Source organism: Rana temporaria, chromosome 4, assembly GCF_905171775.1.
Source record: "Rana temporaria chromosome 4, aRanTem1.1, whole genome shotgun sequence".
Classification (NCBI taxonomy): domain Eukaryota; kingdom Metazoa; phylum Chordata; class Amphibia; order Anura; family Ranidae; genus Rana; species Rana temporaria.
In genome coordinates, this window is record NC_053492.1 from 226,477,073 (window position 1) to 226,498,675 (window position 21,603).

Consider the following 21,603-nt stretch of genomic DNA (forward strand, 5'->3'; position numbering starts at 1 on the left):
CTTTATGCTTTGACTGATATTAGGATGGAAAAGGAACTAGCTTTAGAAAAACATCCTGTCATCATTCATACATCTGGATTGTCTTTAGAGACAAAGTCAAAGAAAGCTTCAACTTGGAGTGGGGGGGCGTAATATTTTGTCAAAAAACCCAAGATTTTTTTTCACTGTTTAACCACTTAAATACTGAGCACTTTCACCCCCTTCCTGCCCAGACCAATTTTCAATGACAACTGCATGGTCATGCAACACTGTGGGTAATTTTTTTTTCATATGGGTACAAATAGAGCTTTAGTGGCATTTAAACACCACTGGTATTTCTCCCAATTTCTTTTTTTTTGGAAAAAAAATTTTAGTTTCGGTTATAAAAGTTAAACAAGTAAATTTTCTTTTTCACTGACAGGGACTGATGAAAGGCACCGATTGGCATCCTTGACGGGTCTGCACCGATATCGATGCGCAGATCGCGTCTTCTCTACCCACGCAAAATAGAGGAAAAGCTGATAAACTGCACTTTCTGGTTGTGATGTGAGCAGATGTGATTGGACACAGCTGGTCATATGGTAAAGATACGTAAATGGTATCCGTATATGGTAAAGAGCCCACATCATAGGCTCTTATCCAAGATCAGAGATGGTGTCTGAGGCACTGTACCACCGATTGCAGCATGCCCTTGGGGGCAAGTGGCTTATCCTGCTGGACATCACGACGCCCAGTCAGATTAACGATCCCCCACTCGGCATCATTCTGCTATATGCTGGGCAAACTACCCTTCCCCCTGACAGACAATGTTGCTGACCAAGATGTCTCCATTGCTCCTCCAGAGGAGAGACACCCCAAGACAAGAATAGTAACTGACCAAAAAGAATGCAGCCATAGTCAAAATTAGTAAGCTGTGCAATATATACTTTAATGCGATATAACCCCACCATCTTAAAGTGATGTTAAAAAATAAACATATTACATACACGCAATACTTATGCACACAGAGCAGCACCAATCTTCTCCTTGGGTCCCCATGCCAGCACTCCTGGCTCCCCTCCAACCAATGATCCCCAACAGCAAGGTGCTTGCTATGGGGACACTGGTGTGTGCCTACTCCCAGGCCCTGCTCTATGCATCCATAAGACAGGGCCATGGCTGAGCCCTACTCACTCATTGGCTCACTGGCTGTGACTGACAACAGTGGGAGTCAATGGCTCCCATTGCTGTCAGACGATGTGAAGAGGGGGTCCTGCAACAGCTGAGGCTCATGTGATCTGCTGGATCAAGAGGCAACTCGTGTGTATTAAGGGGGCTGTAGGAGAGAGCAGCACACTGTTATTTTTGTTTCTCTTTAAACCTCAAATGCATGAATGTAAAAACCCTCACCCTTTACAACCATTTAAAGTTCCTCATAATGGCTGACACGTGGATGAACTTTGGAACCGTTAAAGCTCTTCATGCCAAAGAAGTTAAAGTAGTCAGGTAGTGATCCAACTTGCCAGCATCTACCCAAAACTGAAGTCAGGTAGTCCCAATTCCAGGGTAAGGCTACGCAAAATTGATAGCTTACTTTCAGGCAAGTCGGGACATCCCCATACATCTTGGCTTTGCCAAGAACTCCCCCTACCCTTCATCCACCATTGCCTTCATATTTTCCAAAAAGCAGTAGTAAACTGCAGGGAAAAAACCTGCAAGACAATAGCATGACGTGCAGTATGCATCGCATACTAGCACATTATGAAATACTTGCAGGGCTTCGTCCTAAGGCAGCAGCACCCGGTCACCACTGAGGAAGCCGACTGGTTGGAGCCGTTATGACATGACATCACTCCAGCACATACATGCGGGAGGCTTTTGCGGGTTTACAACCGCTTTAAGTGATTGTAAAGGCTCAGTTTTTTACAAACATGTTATACTTGCCTCCTCTGCAGTTGGTTTTGTACAGAGCAGCCCAGAGCCTCTTCTTGGAGCGCTGTGCTGGCAGAACGGTAAAAAAAATAAAATAAAAAAAAGTCCTGCCAGCTGCATCTTTGCAGTGCTGTATACACCACTCCGAAAGCGCCCCTGCCCACTGAAATCAATGGGCAGTGCCGCTGAGCCTCCGGCAAAGCATGTTAACCTCTTTTTCGGCCATTAGCGGGGGTTTAACCACATCAATACTGGGCAGTTTGGTCCCCTTCCTTCCCAGACCAGCTTTCAGCGCTCTCGCGTTTTCAATGACAATTGGGCGGTCATGCAACACTGTACCCAAAATGAAATTTTTATCATTTTGTTCACACAAATAGAGCTTTCTTTTGGTGGCGTTTACTCAGGACCCTGTTTATTTTTTGCGAAAAGAGTGGAAATGACGTCACGGCGCTAAGGAGGAAGCGTGGTGACGTCACTGCGCTGAGGAAGGGCTCCGCTTGTTGTCGGCCGGCATCTGTTTTTTATACGGCATGGTTTTACCTGCTTTTGTAAGTACCTTTTTAATCTCTCAAAATAAAAACAAGTTTTCTGGATGAGCCTGTGATCGCACCGAAAGTTCTTTCCTGGAACCTGTATCCCTGTGAGTCCACTAAAAGTAAAGGCCGCGGCTGGGCTATAGCAGACTGCAAATCAAGCTTACCCTCTGGTAAGTGGCTTTTAAACTCGGTGGTGGGTCTTCACTTCAGTGTGGAAACCGTTAAGAGATCACGGTGGTGTCTTCAGGATCGTTCATTTGCATACACACCAAATGTTTATTGGGACTCTAATATACATATATATCTGACCCTGAGTGGACTTGGTTTATCATCACTATCTGTTTTGTTTTTTATTTTTGGTTGGCGCAGCTTTATTTTGCTTTCTATTTCTGGTTCCGAGTATCGCACGCAAGCTGCTGCCTTTTTATTTTGTTTAATTTCATCTGTAATTAGCAAGTTTTTTTGCTTTTTCCTTTGCATTCTACTACACGTTTTTGGTAAAAAAAAAATCCATTAAGTGTATAATTGGTTCATGTGATCACAGACATATGTATGCAGGAGATCACGGACATGTGTGCAAATGATCATTGGTACTTGCGATTTTACCGTTGCATATGTGGGGACATGCGTTTTTACTTTGCGGGACACTAGGCTGATCAGTGAGTAAAAAGCTAAAAAAAACAGCTCATACTCACTGATCAGCCAGCTGCAGCGATCCACCCTCCTCACCGACGACTTCTGTGTGAGGAGAGCCGATCACCTAGCAACCGGCTGTTTTGTTTACATCACATGACGGCTGTGATTGGACACGGCTGTCATGTGATCAGGAGGGCCAATCACAGAGCCCTCCTGCCGATCTATGATGCACTGTATCCGGGTGACACGAGTGCATCGGGATTGCGCCGATGCGTGGGAACGTGCGCGATCCCCCTCCTTCCGAGGGACGTTCCTGAACGTCCACGCAGGAGAGCGAGCTCACCCGGCCGTATATGTGCAGTGGGCGGGTGGGAAGTAGTTAAAGCACCCCCCCTAATGACCGGTAAAAAAAAACTACGATAAACTGACGCTAAAAATAGCGACGCTTTACCGCCGACACTACTCAGTCGGTAAGCAGCCTTAGGGCCAGCTTTTCAAAAGTGAAGCCAACTAAGGAGATATTTATTAGAGGAGAGACACAGTTGAATATGCAGCACAATAAAAATATCCACTTACATCTAGGTAAGGACTGATATGCTCGTGGGAGATTGAAAGCTCCTTAGATTGTTAGAAACTAACAATACGCCAAAATGTTCCATAACCTACTTTGCCAGGTGTAGGGCAGCCCATTGAGATCAATAAGGGAAAATATAAGTAATAATGCGCTAGACAGTCCAGCTTCAGGCAGCAGCTAGCACAAACAGACAATAGCTTTTTTTACCTTATAGCAGTCCTTCACTTACCTCATCCTTCCATTTTGCTTTTAAATGTCCTTATTTCTTCTAAAAAATCCTTACTTCCTGTTCTGTCTAACATCACACAGTAATGCAAGGCTTTCTCCCTGGTGTGGAGAAAGCCTCTTGAGGGGGGAGGGGCGAGCAGGCAAATCAGGACTCTACTTTGCAGATAGAGAAAGGAGCTGTGTGTTAGTGAGCGTCCTGACACTCCTGCTCGCCCCCTCAAGAGGCTTTCTCCACACCAAGTGAGGATTTCGCAGAAGAAATAAGGTCAAAATGGAAGGATAAGGTAAGTGGAGGACTGCACCAAGGTTAAAAACAAAAAAATAAAACTATTTAGGGATTTTTTTTTAACCTTTACAACCCCTTTAACTGCACAAAGTGATCAATGTCAAACTATAATCAAAATAAATGTAAATACACAGTACTTACAAAGTGATGGCTATAAAGTCCATATGTGAAATAAAACAAAATAAACTAAAATGGCAAGTCCACACATCCCTTATTGGGGGCTTAAGGAAGGTACATAACTTCACTTGGACGTCCAATTTATGTGAAATACTTACTAGTGACGTGAAAGTTAATAAGCCGCCACCGATAAGGTAAAGGCTTACCAGATAGTTTGAACTCGAAGACATACGTCCTATGAGTCAAACGTGCATGTATTGGCAAACGCCAGAAAATGGGAACAACTCTGGAGGCCTTTTCATAAATGAGGTCCACCAACGGTATAGAAGGCATTTCATATGAAGAAAAAAAAAAAAGAAGGACAGGTTCAGGGAAGTTGCGTTTCAAGTTCTAATGTGAAAGGGCAGATGTGCTCATAGTAACACCGTAGCGTAGAAACTAAGCCGGTTAGGTTGATAGGGACAAATTGATGAGGGTAGAACTCTTAAAACCTGTCATTCATTTCTTTTTATGTTGGTCACTCAGGCTTTCAGAACCAACTTCAGCTAATGACAACAGGGGGGTCAGAAAAATGGTAATACCAGAGCAGACCTGTCCCTTAATGGGAGCCTGTGCAAGAACTACTTTCAAAATCATTGACAGTTGGAATCGCACAGATTTGACCCTTCCATTGCAGACAATAGAGTTGAACTTGCCATGCAATATAAAACTGTCAAATTGCTACTACATTTGGTTAGTTTATTCCCTTTACAGACCAGTTGCCCCTGTGCAACTCATCATGCAATCAGTCTACCTGAGCACACAATGTTCCAATATGCTTCAGCATGTTCCATGTGTAGCTTACTAAATAGGGAAGCAATTGTTCCATCTATATTCGATCAATAGCTACTCCTGGCCATTTATGGTCATTTTAGCAGCACAATTAAGCCACTAAAAAGAAATCTCATGTGTAGCTCTGGTCTTCAGCTGCAGAGTCAGGATGAACACAAATTTTCCACCCAGAGCAGATCAAGGTCTTACCCATCAGTAATGATCGGATGTGATGTCTTGCACAAGGCCATGAAGCCCAGATATCAAAGCAGGACTCTACAAATACACAAAACAGACCAGTCACAAGATAAAATGTTCTAGATTTATCCACAAACTGATTTCTCAAGAGTCTACATGCATTAGCCTTTCTGCCACTGAAGTCTCAATATGCTGACCTGTGAATTTTACCAGTGCTGAATAGACTGCTACAGAGTCCCCAGCATCTTACAGTAATCTCTAGGGACATCCTGTCATGTAACCAGTGGACTGAAGTGCACCATCATACATCATTTATATCATTGTGTTCTATTTATTCAGTGCAAGTTAAGGTAAAAAAAGATGCCATTTAAATAAACCTGATGAAACACAGGCCTATCTGAAAATGCCATTTCAATACACCAACCTGGAACAAGCATGCAAATCTGGAAAGAGTTACACCCAAACTGGATGTCATTTAGTTTGACAAAGCCCATTATAAACAAGTGCCATTAATGCTTAGGAAGTCTTATGACTTTTTGGGCATCTAGCCGCATAAGACCATTTTTCATGTCATGGGAAAAAAAAAAAATGTTTTCCTCGACGTGATTCTCATCAAGCCTGCCTTGCATACACACGATCGTGAAAAAAAAATGCTCGAGCAAAGCGCAGTGACGTACAACAAGTACGGCAGCACTATGAAGGGGTAGTTCAATTCGATTGGTGACACCCTTTGGGTTGATTATGCAAATTTCCCTTTTCATGACCTGCTTCTGAGCATGGGTGTTCTCCCGTGGGAGTCTATACCGGGAAGTGGTGCAAATACCCGTTTCATACAGGAATCTGCACCCTCTCCCCCTGAAAGGTGTCAAAGTGACACTGGAGGGTTCCGAAAAGCAGATGTTCACTTTTGGGTGAATGCAAAGATGCGCAAATCTCTAACACACATGAGTACACTCACATTTTAGAAAATATTTTATTTAAATCTTCTCATGTGACAACACTGAGGAAGTGACACTTGGCTACAATGTAAAGTAGTGAGTGTACAGCTTGTATAACAGTGTACATTTGCTGTCCCCTCAAAATAAACAAAACACAGCCAATAATGTCCAAATCGCTGGCAACAAAAGCGAGTATGACCCCCCCCCCCCCTCCCCCGTAAAAAATTCCAAATTGGGCCCCAATTAGCCATTTTCCCTCCCTGGTGTCATGTGACTCAGTGTTACAAGGTCCCAGGTGTGTTAAATTTGATGTCATCGCCCTTTCTCCCATACAGGTCACAGGAGGTTCAACATGGCAAAGAGCTCTGAAAAAAAATATTGGTTGCTCTACATAAAGATGGCCTAGGCTATAAGAAGATTGCAAAGACCCGGAAACTGAGCTGCAGCACAGTGGCCAAGACCATACAGTGTTTTAACAGGACAGGCCTCACCACGGTCGACTAAACCAGAGGTTGTCTTTGGGAAATAGACGTATGAGTGCTGCCAGTATTGCTGCAGAGATTGAGGGGGGGGGGGGTCAGCCTGTCAGTGCTCAGACCATACGCCACACACTGCATAAAAATGTGTCTGCATAGCTGTTGCTCCCAGAAGGAAGCCTCTTCTAAAGATGATGCACAAGAAAGCTAGCAAACAGTTTTCTGAAGACAAGCAGACTAAGGACATTGATTACTGGAACCATGTCCTGTGGTCTGATGAGACCAAGATAAACGTATTTGGTTCAGATGGTGTCAAGCGTGTGTCGCAGCAACCAGGTGAGGAGTACAAAGACAAGTGTGTCTTGCCTACAGTCAAGCATGGTGATGGGAGTGTCATGGTCTGGGGCCACATGAGTGCTGCTGGCACTGGGGAGCTACATTTCATTGAGGGAACCATGAATGCCAACATGTACTGGGACATACTGGAGCAGAGCATGATCCCCTTCCTTCGGAAACTGGGCCACAGGGCAGTATTCCAACATAACCCCAAACACCTCAAAGACAACCATTGCCTTGCTAAAGAAGCCGAGTGTAATGGTTATGGACTGGCCAAGCATGTCTCCAGACCTAAACCCTATTGAGCATCCTCAAAACGAAAGGTGGAGTAGTGTAAAGTCTCAAACATCCAACAGCTCTGTGATGTCGTCATGGGAGGAGTGGAAGAGGACTCCAGTGGCAACCTGTAAAGCTCTGGTGAACTTCATGTCCAAGAGGGTTAAGGCAGTGCTGGAAAATAATGGCGGCCACACAAAATGTAGACACTTTGGGCCTAATTTGGACATTTTCACTTAAGGGTGTACTCACTTTTGTTGCCAGCAGTTTAGACATTAATGGCTGTGTGTTATTTTGAGGGGACAGGTAAATTTACACTGTTCTACAAGATGTACACTCACTACTTTACATTGTAGCAAAGAGTCATTTATTCAGTGCCGTCACATTGAGAAAAAAAAAAAAAAAAGGGAGGGGTGTACTCACTTTTGTGAGATATACATCTACACACAAAATATGGTTGTGGGATTTGCAAATCTTGTATATCCCTCTCAAAATTCACTTTTTTTCCCCTAAAAAGTAAGATTTTTTAAATGAATGGCAGCAACACATCAAAAAAAAGTTGACAGGGCCATGTATACCATCCCTTCGTTTTAATAGTCTGTAAAAGTTTGGGAACTGAGGAGGCCAGTTACTGCAGTTTTGGGAGAGGAAGGTTGTACCATTCTTGGCCGCAGCATATGTTGCACTATAAAACCTGGATTTATCTTTTAGCATTGATGGTGCCTTTCCAGATGTATAAGCTGCCCATGCCATATGCATTAATGCATCCCTATACCTTCAGAAATGCAGGCTCTTTAACCAAGCACTGATAACCTGTAAGGTCCCCATCTTTAGTCCAGAGGACATAACACCCATGGTTGTCAAAAGAAATCTAAAAAGGTCCATTGGTCTGACCACAGAACAGTTTCCCCACTTAGCAACAAGACCATTTAAAATGAGCTTTGGCCCAGGGAAGATGGCAGTGTTTCTGGATCATGTTCAGATATGACTTCTTCGCATAACAGAGCTTTACCTTGCATTGGATGGTACAGTGAGAACAGTGCTCACAGACAGCGATTTGTGGAAAAATGACCAGTTACACTTACCGGTAGCTGGATTTCTACGATGTCTTACAGGACGGCACGCTGAGAGTAGACTGGCCACCTGACAGGAAACACAATCAAAAAAGAGGTTAAAAGGCCCCACCCTTCCCATGTGCCTCAGTTTGTAGATAAGTAACCGCTATTAGAACACGGTCCTAGGACCTAATAAAAAAATAACTCCGAATAGCAGTAAATAACAGGGAGGGAAGTAGGCCTGCCGTCCTGTAAGACATCGTAGAAATCCAGCTACCGGTAAGTGTAACTGGTCATTTCTCCCTCGTCTTCCAGGACGGCACGCTGAGAGAAAAGCAAGCAATCTTTGGGCCTACCTTAGGGCGGGACCACCGTCTGTAGGACCTTCCTACCAAACATCAGATCTTGCGGTGACAGCAGTTCGACTCTGTAATGTCTGACGAACGTATTCTGGCTTGACCAGGTCGCCGCTTTACATATTTGTTCTATGGAAGCTCCTGCTCTTTCTGCCCAGGAGGCTGCCAGTGATCGGGTGGAATGGGCCTTGATAACAGGAACTGGTCTACCCGCTAAGGTGTAGGATAAAGAAATAGCCTGCCTGATCCATCTGGATATAGAAGCTTTTGTTGCCTGCTGACCCTTTTTCTGACCAGAAAAATTAACCAAAAGATGAGGGGAATTCCTAAACTCACTTACCCTCTCTAAATAAATCAAAAGACAACGTCTTACGTCCAAGCAATGAAAAGTAGCCTCCTTCTCATTCTTGGGATCTGCGCAAAACGAAGGGAGGACTACCTCCTGGGATCTGTGGAACTTAGTTGCCACTTTGGGCAGGTACAGAGGATCCTGACTCAGTACCACCCTGTCTTCAAAAACCCGAAGAAAGGGTTCCTTAATGGAAAAAGCATGCATGTCTCCAATTCTTTTGGCAGACGTGATAGCCAACAAAAAAGTAAATTTAAAGGAAAGTAATTTAATTGGAATACTATCTATAGGTTCGAATGGTGCCTTAGATAGCTGATTCAAGACTAGGGAGAGGTCCCAAGGGGGAACTCTAGAGACTTTTATAGGGGAAAGTCTGTCCCTGGCTGTCAGAAACCTCCTAATAAGAGGATCCCCAGAAAGGCTCCTGTCCAAAAAAATAGGACAAGGCCGTAACTTGGACTCTCAAGGTCTTAGTGGCTAAGCCTAGTTCCACCCCATCCTGGAGGAAATCCAGGATGACGGGGATGTCAGGGTAGGAGATCTGTTTCGCGGAGCACCAGCGCGAAAAGACCCCCCAGATTCTTGCATAGATGAGTCTGGTGACTTTCTTGCGACTAGCCAACAGGGTTCCTATCACCTTTTCCGAACAGCCTCTCTGCTGCAGGTTCCACCTCTCAAGAGCCATGCCGTCAGGCTGAAGAATTCTGGGTTCGGATGAGAGACCGGCCCCTGCCGCAGAAGACCCGCCCGGGGAGGGAGAGGAAGCGGGGGAGCTAGAGCCCAATGTTTCAGGGTGGGGAACCAGGACCTCTTGGGCCACCAAGGAGCGATTAAAATCAGGTTGGTGTCTGAGGCGTTCAATTTTTGCAGAACCCTTGGGATGAGATTCAAGGGAGGAAAGGCGTAGGCCAACCGGAATCTCCAGGGTTGAGCCAACGCATCCACCCCCAGTGAACCCTGCTCTCGGGAGAGGGAAAAGAACCTGCTCACCTTTTTGTTCCCCTTGCACGCAAAGAGGTCTACTTCTGGGCGACCGAGCTGTTGGCAAATCCAGCTGAAGGTCTCCGGGCATAATTCCCATTCCCCCTGAAGGATGGGCTGGCGGCTCAGAAAATCGGCCTCCAGATTGAGGGTCCCTCTTATATGGACCGCTAGAAGAGAGGGCACCCTCTGTTCTACCCAACTTAGGATCCTCAGGGAGAGGGCTAGGAGAGAGTGTGACCTGGTGCCCCCCTGCCGGTTGAGAAAGGCGATCGTAGTCGCGTTGTCGGAGAGGACTAGGACCTCTCGGCCCTGAATTCTCTCCTCGAAGGCTTCCAGAGCCTCCCCAACCGCCAATAACTCCCGGTAGTTGGAAGAAGCCCGCCTTTGCTGGGGATTCCAAGAACCCTGGGCTCGAAGTTCCTCCGTATGGGCTCCCCACCCCCAGCTGCTGGCATCTGTAGTGACTTTGATCGGGTTGACCTGACTCCACAGACGACCCTTTAAAAGGTTCTGGGGCAATAGCCACCATTGTAAGGTGTCTTTTACTGGAACCGGGATACTGACCCTGGTATCCAACGTCTCTTCCGTTCCCCCCCAAGATGAGAGAAGGAAGGCCTGCAGGGGCCTTGAGTGGAGTTGTGCCCAAGGAACTGCCGGGATGCACGAAGTCATCCGTCCCAACAACCTCATGATTTCTCTGAAAGAGGAATCTACAGCCGCCACTAGGGACCTGACCGCTGTCATAAGACCCTGTGCTTTGTCTTGGGATAAGACAAGCTTCCTTTCTAGGGAGTCTATAAGAAAACCTAGGTACATCTTCCTTTGTTCTGGAAGGAGAGAAGACTTCTCCCTGTTCACGATCCAACCAAGGGATTCCAGGGTGGTTATGACAGTGGCCAGGTCCAGAAGGAGCTGATCCCGACTCAGGTTGAAGAGCAAAAGGTCGTCCAAGTAAGGGACGAGGGAGATCCCCTTTAAATGTAGAAAAGCCATCACCTCTGCCAGGACCTTCGTAAACACCCTCGGACTGGAAGCCAGTCCGAAGGGGAGGGCCGAGAACTGCCAGTGCTGAACTCCTTGGGCAGAGGTGAGGGCGAATCTGAGGAATCTCTGGTGATCCAGACAAATAGGAACGTGAAGGTAAGCATCCCTCAAGTCTACTGTCACCATGAACACGCCTTCTAACAAGAGGCCCCTGAGACTGTACACATTCTCCATACGAAATTTTTTGTATTGAAGATGAACATTTAGGGGTCTGAGATTGATGATCAATCTGAATTTCCCGAGTGGTTTGGGAACGACAAAAATATGGGAGTATACTCCCTGGCCCTCTTGATTTGGAGGGACTGGGACTATGACTCCCTGTTCGGCCAGGCTGGCAACGTTCTGGGAAAGTCCAGCGGCTTTGCGAGGATCGCTTGGTAGGTGTGTGAGGAGAAAAATGGGGGGAGGAAACTGGCGGAATTCTAGCCTGTAACCTTCCCTGATGATCTGAAGGACGTGAGGACTCCTGGTTATCTCCTCCCAAGCGGGAAGGAACCTGGAGAGCCTGCCCCCTACCCTCTCGTCACTTGGGATCCTTTTCACCAGGCTTGGGGCTGGAAAAAAGGATCCCACTCTTTGGCTTATCCTTTCCAAACCCCCAGCGCCTGCCGGGTGCCGATTTCTTCCCTGGGGGGGGGTTTTTCCTCTGGTTGGGACGAAAAAACTTCCCCCTATTTGCTCTAGGTTTGGAGGGAAATTTATTTCCTTTTTCAGAGGATCTCGCTAGGGCCTGATCTAATGCGGTGCCGAACAGGAGGGAACCCTCAAACGGAATCGCACACAAGCGGTTTTTTTGACGCAAGGTCGCCCCTCCAAGTTTTCAGCCAGACAGCTCTCCTAGAAGCATTAATAAGTGCTCCAGTCTTGGCTGAAGCGCGAACCGTCTCAATAGCTGCGTCTGCCAAATAGGCTACCGCACTGCCGATCACCTGGAGGGACTCTTGAGTTTCCCTAGACTTGGAAGAACTTGCTAGATGATCTAACAGCCTGGAAGTCCAAGCGGCAGTGTTCCTTGCGACGCATGCTGAAGCTAACGCAGGACCCAAAGCGGCTGCATTGGCTTCCCAGGCTCTACGGAGGGAGGTATCAGCACGCCTATCCATGGCATCCCTTAAACTCCCTGCATCCTCAAAAGAGAGATCGGATTGTCTAGAGACCTGAGCTAAAGATGCGTCAAGACGAGGAACTTTAAAAAAGGTATCCTCCACCTCATCTTTAAAGGGGCAGCGGCGTTTCCAGGTCTTAAACTTGGGAAGTTTCTTTTCTGGCTCAGCCCATTCCCTCCGGATAATATCCTTGAGGGATTGATGCACTGGGATAGTCTTAGACTGAGGCTTAATTAAACCCAAATACATCCTGTCCTGGGCTGAAACCTGCTCCGCTGGATGTTGGATCTGCTCAGAGGCGTAAATGGCTGCGAGAAGACCCTCCATATCATCTGCGGAAAATATATATTTCCCAGACCTGGCATCCTCGTCCTCTTCCTCCGCCTGGCTTTCCACCAGGCCCTCTTCTTGAAGAGTGACCTCAGAATCCTCGGAGTCAGAGGAAGGAGCCTTCCTAGTTCGCTGGCGGGAACCCAGCCGCGCAGAAGTGGATCCCTCCTGAGACGAAGGACCAGGTACAGGGGGATCAGACTCCCTACTTTTCAAGGAAGATTTAAAATCCTTGAGAGTGGCGAGCATTTCTGACTGCACAGAGAGAAAATCCTTCATGATTTGCGAGGTCTCTTTCCCAGCTAGTTTAAGGATACACTTGGAGCAAAAGGGTTTGCTATAGTCTGTCGGGAGCTTATCATTACAATTCCCACATTTCTTAATCTTTTTAAGGGGTTTAGTAGATCTACTGGCTTCCCCCTGGGCAGAAGGGTCCTCTCCTAAAACATAATGTAAAATAGAAAGGCCCATTAGCAACATACTCTCACAGCTGAGGTTCTACAACGAGGGGGGGGGGGGGAAGCCCCCCACCCCCGAACACAAGGAGGACTCACCCCGGGTGGACTCCTCAGCAGCCAGGTCTGTCAGACGGTCCTCCATGATGAGGGCGTCCGGCCCTTCTCTCTCCCCGGCTGCGTGTTGCTCTGCCTCTGCTGTGCTCTGCAGCGAAATGTGGCATCCGTCGGTGGAGGCCGCCATCTTGCAGGGGCGGAGTGACGTCACGCCGTCGGACAGCGTGCGCGTCATCAATACGCGCCCAGCAAGTGACGGCGCCGCTCGGAGCGGCGCCCAGCCCAGCCGACACCACGCTGCAGAGGGGAAGTCTCCCTGTAAGGTAGGAGGGAAGACGGGGGGGGGGGAAGAGAGGTACGGCCGCCTCAGAGCACTAGGGAAGCCCTGCTAGCTAGGAGGCTCTGGCGTCCAGGGAGGCACTCTTCTTAGTTAGCACTTTCAGCCTCCCTAGACCATAAAGAAGGGATACCCCCCCGGGAAAGTGCAAGCACCTTGACCGGACCCAAAAGCACCCAGTACCTGTGGTCTAGACTCCGGGGGGGGGGGACCACCAGCCCCAGGCCTTAGGTCAGCTTGAAAATAAAAAACTGTTTCGCTGTAGGGGAAACACAATCAGAAACTGAGGCACATGGGAAGGGTGGGGCCTTTTAACCTCTTTTTTGATTGTGTTTCCTGTCAGGTGGCCAGTCTACTCTCAGCGTGCCGTCCTGGAAGACGAGGGAGAAATACAGGGATGTCCATCACAGAATCATGACAGTTTATTGCAGTGCCATCTGAGGGCCTGAAGATTACGGGCATCTAGAATTGCGTTTCAGCCTTGTCCCTTGTGCACAGATTTCTTGATATTCTGTATTGTTGATATAGTTAAAGTTTAAATTTTACATTGATTTATTTACCATTAATCAACGTAAAAGTTTCAATTTTTATAGACAGCTTCTCAGATTGGCAAGCCTCTGCCCACCACTTCTGAGGCAATCTGACCCTTTAAAATTCTCTTATATAGACAGACATGTTACTGACCTGTTGCCAAAAAAAGTAGAAGTCCATAAAACGCTACATCTATAGACAACAACGATCGAACACTAATATGTAAAGAAGAAATCAGGAAACATACCTTTTCTGAAGCCAATCCAACATTGAGCTGTCGGCAGTGGCTTCTCTGGAGGCAGCCACCACTGAAGCCCCATAGTAAGTCTATGGGTGATGTCATGTCCCATTCATTTCACAGCCGTTGTCCTCTGTGGCCTCTGTAGAGCTTCTGCCGCTGGAGAGCAGAGCAGCTTAAAAAATAAATAGAAACAAAAGTATGTATACCGATTTCTTCTTTACAGGGCTAGATAGGTTGGTGTTAGATCATGGATGCCTATAGATTTAAGACTTTAGTGTTAGGCTGGACTTATCCTTTAAGCCAAAGTACAAAAATGTTTAGCTCCTCCTTGTTAGTAGCACTTTGCCAGCTTTTTTTGCCCTGTCCCAGCTATAAGATGTGCCGCCGTCTTCAATATCAATTACCATAAATTTTCATAGTTTAAACATTTGATATGTTTCCCATTTTCTCTTTTATGCAGGTTTATGAGATTTACATATTTTGTAAAGTTGCCAGTCATGCCAGTCACGGGGGGCTGTGGATGATGCAAAGTGTCCAGACCCATAAAGATTCAGAACATCTGTGCATGCATGGGATCAAGGAAGCATCATCAAGGAGCTGGCTGTGCAAACAAACTGGTTCCCAATAACAGGAGATTCAAGATGGTGGCACTGCAGAAGAACAGAGGGTAGAGAGGACAACGTGGCACTAGCTAGGCTTGTCAGAAAGTTTCGCCTGTGTAGCCTATCCTAGGAGCAGCAAAAAGGTAAGTGAACAAGAAAAAGTAAATATTCATGGATGCAGGTAAACAAAAGCCACCAGCATTCGGAGGAGTCCACTATGGCAGTTGTGTTTAACACAAAATGTTTACTTTAACCTTTTGCCGACCCCCTTTACAGTAGATCTACTGCGAGCAGGCAGCAGTCAGGCACCACGATGTACCCATACATTGCAGTGTACCTCCTGGTTTGGGGGCACCCCCTGCTGCCATTGGACACAGCAAAAATTTGTCAGATTTTAGCCAGCAATTCTGGCTGAAACCTGCTGATCAACTGGCCAATCACAGCACAGAATTCTGTGTTGACAAAGCAATCCGTTTCTTCTCCCTGAAATCAACTCTGATTTTAGAGAGAAAAACTACACCAATGTTAGTAAAGCTGCACTTGTTAGGCACACAGTTAACCCCTTGATGTTAACCCGTTCCCAGCATGGGTCATTAGTACAGTGCAAAGTAAAAAAAGCTGCAATAGGCAGAAGACATGGGCATTTACATGCTAGGCCAACGATGTAGCTGGCCAGCTAGAACCTGTCCTAGGTAGCTAATATAACCTACATGTATATACAGCTAAACCTGCCAAGAACCTAAATGTAGTGCACATGTTTATATGAGACACAAAAGCAAAGTTATTCACTGTGATTTTATGATTGAATGTCATATAATAGTTGCATGTTGTGTTCACAGAGGCAAAAGAAAAAAATATGCCTTTAAGAGTCGTTTATTTATACGACAGTGAAGGTAAGCTCAAATTACAAAGTATAATTCGTACCGGAAAGCATAGAGTTAAGCTTTTGTGACTCATCAGTAGCCTTGCCCAATCTCAGCTAATCTCACATGGAGCAGAGTCTTGACCCATCACAGCTACATTTGCATCCATTCTGTCTGGGAGGTTCCTAATACTGTACATGTGCTGCAAATTCATTCCACATGAAGACAGAGCAGAGCAGACATACAGAGTTCAGTTTTATGGAAGCAAGGGCCTAAATAGGTATGTTACACAAGTTATACATGTTCTTATTGAAAATAGTGTAATCAGAACTGTATACTGATCTAGTTGTGTGTTCACTTATAGTTCCACCGAACTAAGTTACCAAACAAAGTCATCTAACCCCCCTAACTGCACTCGAACGAACGGGGGAGAGAGAGCGGGAGAGATCCACCATTTTATGTTGAATGACAAGATTGAATATTTAAACCGCCATTTTCTGTTATACTTATTCAACACGTGTTTGTACAGGGACAGGTACAGCAGTGTTATCTATGAAGAAAAGTGAAGTTAATAAAGAAGTTATTTTAAGCATTTGGTGTGCTCTTTAAACCCTACCGCTTCCATAGAATGGCAATCAGAGTAATGGACAGTCTTGTTGGACTGAAAAGTCAGATATATCACAATTCTTCTAATGCCACAGCGCATGAGGCACTTTATAGTGTTGCGCCTGCCACAAACGATGCTTTACATCCAAGTTGGCATGCGCTGTAACTATTTATGGGCAGCAAGCTCACTGAATAATAGACATCAAGTCAAATCCTGAATCCTTGATCCAGCACTGCATGAGGGCAGCAGCTCCCCCCATACTCACTGGGCAAAATAGCAGCAGGAGCCATTGGCTCCTGCTGCTGTCAATGAAATCCTATGGTAAAGGAGCTGGTCCAAGCCCCTATAGACACATAGTAGGGCTTTCTGTGGTGGGCACTCTGAAGAGGCAAAAGCCCTAGCAGGGAACCCAAGAAGAGGATTGGGGCTGCTCTGTGCCCGATCATTACATGGAGCGGTCAAGTATAACATGATCGTTATGAAAGGTTTCTTTTTCACACTAGAACCCTTATGGTGGTATTTGATCACCACTGGGTTTTATGAAACCTTCAATAAAAACAAAATTTTCATAAAGTTAAAGTTAGGTCAAAGTGTATTCTGCAACACACACACACACACACACACACACACACACACTTTATTGCTTATACAATGATGTACAAGCAATAGTTTTAGCTGCCATGAGTAGGTTAACCATTCATGAGCAGCTTGCCATCTGTGATTGGCCAAACACATGGTACAGGTGGCTAGGTACCATGCGATTGGTTTGGGCCAATCACAGATCACAACAGTAAGCAAGCTGTTCACGAATGGAAAGCATAGTGATCAAACATGGTCCCTGATAACAGTACTCCAATGGACATAGTGGTCACCGGGCGCTCATATCTTAAAAGAGGCCAGATAATGTGCAACTGAGCCTGCCCATGCCACCCCGCTGCAGTACATCTAAAAAGGAGTAGGTAAGCAAATGGTTGGGGTTAAAGTATTTTTAAACTGCCCACTCCCTTACCTACAAGCCAAAGACATAATGTGCCAGTATGCAATGCATCAAACTAGCACATAATGTAAAATTTGCTTCAAAACAAAGTATTCCAGGCAAAGCCATGTCATTAATGGAGATGGCATCCATCTATACCAGGTCTTTCTCCAGGGTTCGTGGCTCTGACTGGCCGAAGCTGTCATGAGGTCACTCCCACGCATGCGTACAGGGGCCGCCGGTTGCTGCTCTGAATAACCGGCACGGGTGGCTTTTCCTTCCGAAGCGCATGTGCCAGTGATGTCACTTTTACATTAAATATCTCCTGAACCATGCACGTTTAGGAGATATTTAAACCATCTATAGCAAAGGTGTCAAACTCAATTTCATTGTGGGCCGCATCAGCATTAAGATTGACCTCAAAAGGGCCGGTTGTATCTGTAAGATTAGATGTTCAGCGCATCCCCTCCCCTTTACATTAGATGTCAAGACCTACCCCACCATCAGGAGTCGCCCCCCCCCCCCCCCCTTACATCACAGTGCACCCCCTTATGCTGCTGCGGGGAAGAAGTTGGATGCATTACTTGAAAGCAGAAAGCAGAGGTCTGGAGGAGGACCAGAGGAAAGCTGAAGCTCTCCTGCAGCTGCAGTAGAGGTGCAAGGGCCACATGAAATGGCCTGGATTCAGCCTACGGGCCTTGTGTTTGATACCTGTGATCTATAGGCAAGCCTTAAAGGAACACTAAAGGTTCGTTTTTATTAGATCAATTGATTGCTGTAAGCTAGAGCATTTAAATATCACTTACCTGGTTTTTCCTTTTGACCTCCAAAATACAGTAATCCAGGTTAGAAAATGCCATTTCCTGTCTCTCCTCTTCTTGCTTTCCACCAGAATCTGAGCGGTTTTGCATGGTGGAAAGCAGAATGTGCTCACCCCCTCCCTATGACTACAGCCCTGCGTGAAGATGCTCTCTTATCCCTCACAGGCATGGAGGCTAAGCCTAATGGGAACTGTAGTTCCCATTAGGCCGTGATGTAGCAAGAATGAATGCGCACCGCAAACCAGGAAGTCAGTGAGAACAACGATTCAGGAGTGCTGGAGGTGAACAGCTCGATTTCAACAGGTATCAAACTAGTTATAATGCAAAACATTACTTTTTACTTTATCAGCTACTGTCAGACTTTAACTTAAGAGGAAAACATTTCTGTCTTTACAACCCCTTTAAAGGTAAAACTTAAAGATGGAAGTTAACTTCCTCTTTAATAACTCCCCACCATTTTCTCTCCTCTTGCTCCATCCCTAAACACTTCATGCACACAAAACATTCTAAAAAACGCCAGCTCTATAAAATCGCTGTTTTCTTCATGTTAGAGTTTACATTAAAAACACTCACTATAATGTAAAAATGCAAAATGTGGTCTACAGCTTGTCACAGCGTTTGAACTGCCCCTGGAAGCACAGGCTGTCCCCCCCCAAATGCTTATGCCGAGTGTGTGTGTGCGTGCATGGACACATAGGCTAACATGAAGGTGCGTTTAGACGCAGAAAATAGGGGGGGAAAAAAACACGCCACACATTTAGACACCCCCAACAGCAGCTGTGTGCATGAGCCCTTACCTGCCTCCTATCACCGATCCAACGCTGTCCCGGGCTGCAGCACTGCCCTCTCCTCTTCCTGATCTCACAAGACACACTGGAAAAGGGAAGTAGAGTGTACACCGCTCCAAGGCTGTCTGCAAATTAAAGATCTCTCGATACAAAAAACACACTGACAGCAGTGGGAACCATAAGCTTCTACCAGTCATCTGGAGGAGGGATTGGAGATCATGGTTTACCAGCGCTGCTAGGGTCTATAGAAGCACACAGCCCAGATCAGGAGTGGACCTGCACTGGTATACCCTCACTTACTGGGGCACACAGGAGGGAGTGGGCAGTGCCAGCAGGGGGCCACTAAAAGGGGAGGATCAGGGATGTACAATACCAGAGCAGGCAAGTATAAACTTTTTTTTGCCCCCCCAACAAAATAAAAAGGCATTTAATAAGATGACACTTTAGAGGTTAGCAGCTGCTAACATGCAAGGTGTAGGAGGCGCCATACAAAATACTCAATATATGACAGAACACTGAGATCTGATTAGAGGGGGGGGGTGTGGGAGGTACAGGAGAGATGTAGACTAGGCACACACACAAGTTGGGGAGGTTTGTTGTCACACACACAGGCGGTCACTTTGTTGTGTCCTTGAGCAGCCCGGGCACAGCTGACACACACAGCCCACTTCCGCTCGGGAAGTTCCCGGTCACAGGGGCCCCCAGGAAGGTTGGAGAAGGAGGACCCCCCCGCCATATTCTTTGTGGAGTCTATCGGCTCCCTCCTCTTTAACCCTTCTCACACAGTACCGTCCTCCCGGGATTAGCGGTGTCTCGTCATGTCCTTGTAGGATTACACTCCCCTCCCGTGTGTGTGTGTATATCCCCCCCGCTCCGGTCCCCACCTCCGTCCGGTCCCCGGGGCGCACTCACCTCCTTCCCGCGGACGCCGGGCTCCTCTCTCAGCCCCCATGTGATGTGACCTCCGCGCCGCTGTCAATGAACTCCGGAATAACACACCCCCCCTGCCGAGGGGCGGTCTTAAGGAGACCGGGGGGGCCAATGAGCTGGCAGGGCGGGGCGGGAGGAAGCGGAGAGGGGAGGAGAGTTCCCAAGCTTTGTCCTTCAGAAAGTTGTAGGAGGTGCGGCCAGCTGTCACACAGGGCAACTTATTAGTGAGGAGCAGAGCGATCGATGTGCCCATACATTTATATACAACGTCCGTCACCGATCAGCACCCACAAATCACACAGCCCTTGCTTTGTGTACACACAATAAGACCCGGGATCACGATTGCTAGCCAGGTGATCAGGACACATTGCTGCATTCTTCATGAACTCCTTACACAGCACACTTATATGAAGAGATACGTAAACCATTACATACTCTGGGGTAGATTCAGAGAACAATTACGCCGGCGTATCTATAGATACGCCGCGTAATTGCTAAGCTGCGCCGGCGTATCTACTTTCTGTATTCAGAAAGCTAGATACACCGACTTTAGCCTAAGATACGACTGGCATAAGTCTCTTACGCCGTTGTATCTTAGGGTGCATTCTGCCGCTGGCCGCTAGGGGCGCTTCCGTTGTTGTCGGCGTAGAATATGCTAATTTCATAGATACGCCGATTCACAAACGTACGTGCGCCCGGAGTTCGTTTTTAACGTTGTTTGCGTTAAGGCTTTTTCGGTGTCACGTTGTTCCTGCTATTAGGAGGCGCAGCCAATGTTAAGTATGGACGTCGTTCCCGCTTTCGAAATTTGAATTTTTTACGTCGTTTGCGTAAGTCGTTCGCGAATAGGGCTGGACGTAATTTACGTTCACGTCGAAACCAATACGTCGTTGCACCGTACTTGGAAGCAATGCGCACTGGGATATGTACACGGACGGCGCACGCCCCCCCTTCCACATTTGAATTACACGCGCTTACGCCGGCCCCTTTTACGCTACGCCGCCGCGACTTACGGAGCAAGTGCTTTGTGAATACAGCACTTGCTCCTGTAAGTTACGGCGGCGTAGCGTAAATACGATACGCTGCGCCGCCGTATCATTGCGCGCCCGTACGTGAATCTACCCCATTCAGTGAAGTGACTGCCCAGATTAAACAAATCCTACACAAGTAAAGTTGCACCTATTTAGCTGCAGCACTGTTTCCCCTGCATTCATTCAAAGTGCAGAATTTGCACAGGATCTCTCAGCTCTGAAAAGCAGGGGGCGAGCTGAAGTTACATCAGTGAGGAGAGATCTGACAGCTGATTGGACAGAAGAGACACCCCGTTTCGGGGACCACTGAAAGCGGCTGTGTTGACGTGTTAATTGGGTGATGGGTGCTATAATAGATGAGAAGCCAGCGATAAATCTCCAGTAGAAATTTGCGAAACCTATAAATCGTTGCACCCCTTTTGTGTCCAGTGAGGCCGGCCACTCCTGGATTGCCTTGACCTTCTGAAGATCCATTGCGACCCTGTTGGTGGAGATGATGAATCCCAGAAACGGTACCATCGTCTTTTCAAATTCTCACTTCTCCGCCTTGAGATACAATTACTGGCGCATATTTATGCCGCCGTAGCGTATCTCCTTTACGCTACGCCGACGCAGCGCAGAGAGGCAAGCACTGAATTCACAAAGCCAGTGCTTCCAAATCTGCGCTTGGTTTCCAAGGCGTAAGTCGGCGTAAGTGGAAGTGGGCGTGAGCCATGCTAATGAGGCGTGACCCCATGCAAATGATGGGACGAGCGCCAGACAGATACGTATCGCCAACTGCGCATGCGCTGTCCCGTGAGCGCATCTCAGTGCGCATGCTCACAATCATGTCGGAACAA

General features: G+C 46.9%; 1 long non-coding RNA gene across 2 annotated transcripts in view; it reads right to left on the minus strand.

Annotated features, from left to right (window-relative positions):
• Positions 1-19,786, minus strand: part of LOC120937023 — a 45,427-nt gene extending 25,641 nt beyond the window's left edge. Inside the window, exon 1 of one of the 2 annotated variants that reach the window (XR_005748663.1) lies at positions 19,716-19,786. This is a non-coding gene — a long non-coding RNA (uncharacterized LOC120937023). Of the gene's footprint in view, positions 1-14,152; positions 15,440-19,715 lie in introns of those variants that run through there. The other variant, XR_005748664.1, reaches the window with a different exon arrangement.
• Between the last annotated feature and the right edge of the window lie 1,817 nt (positions 19,787-21,603).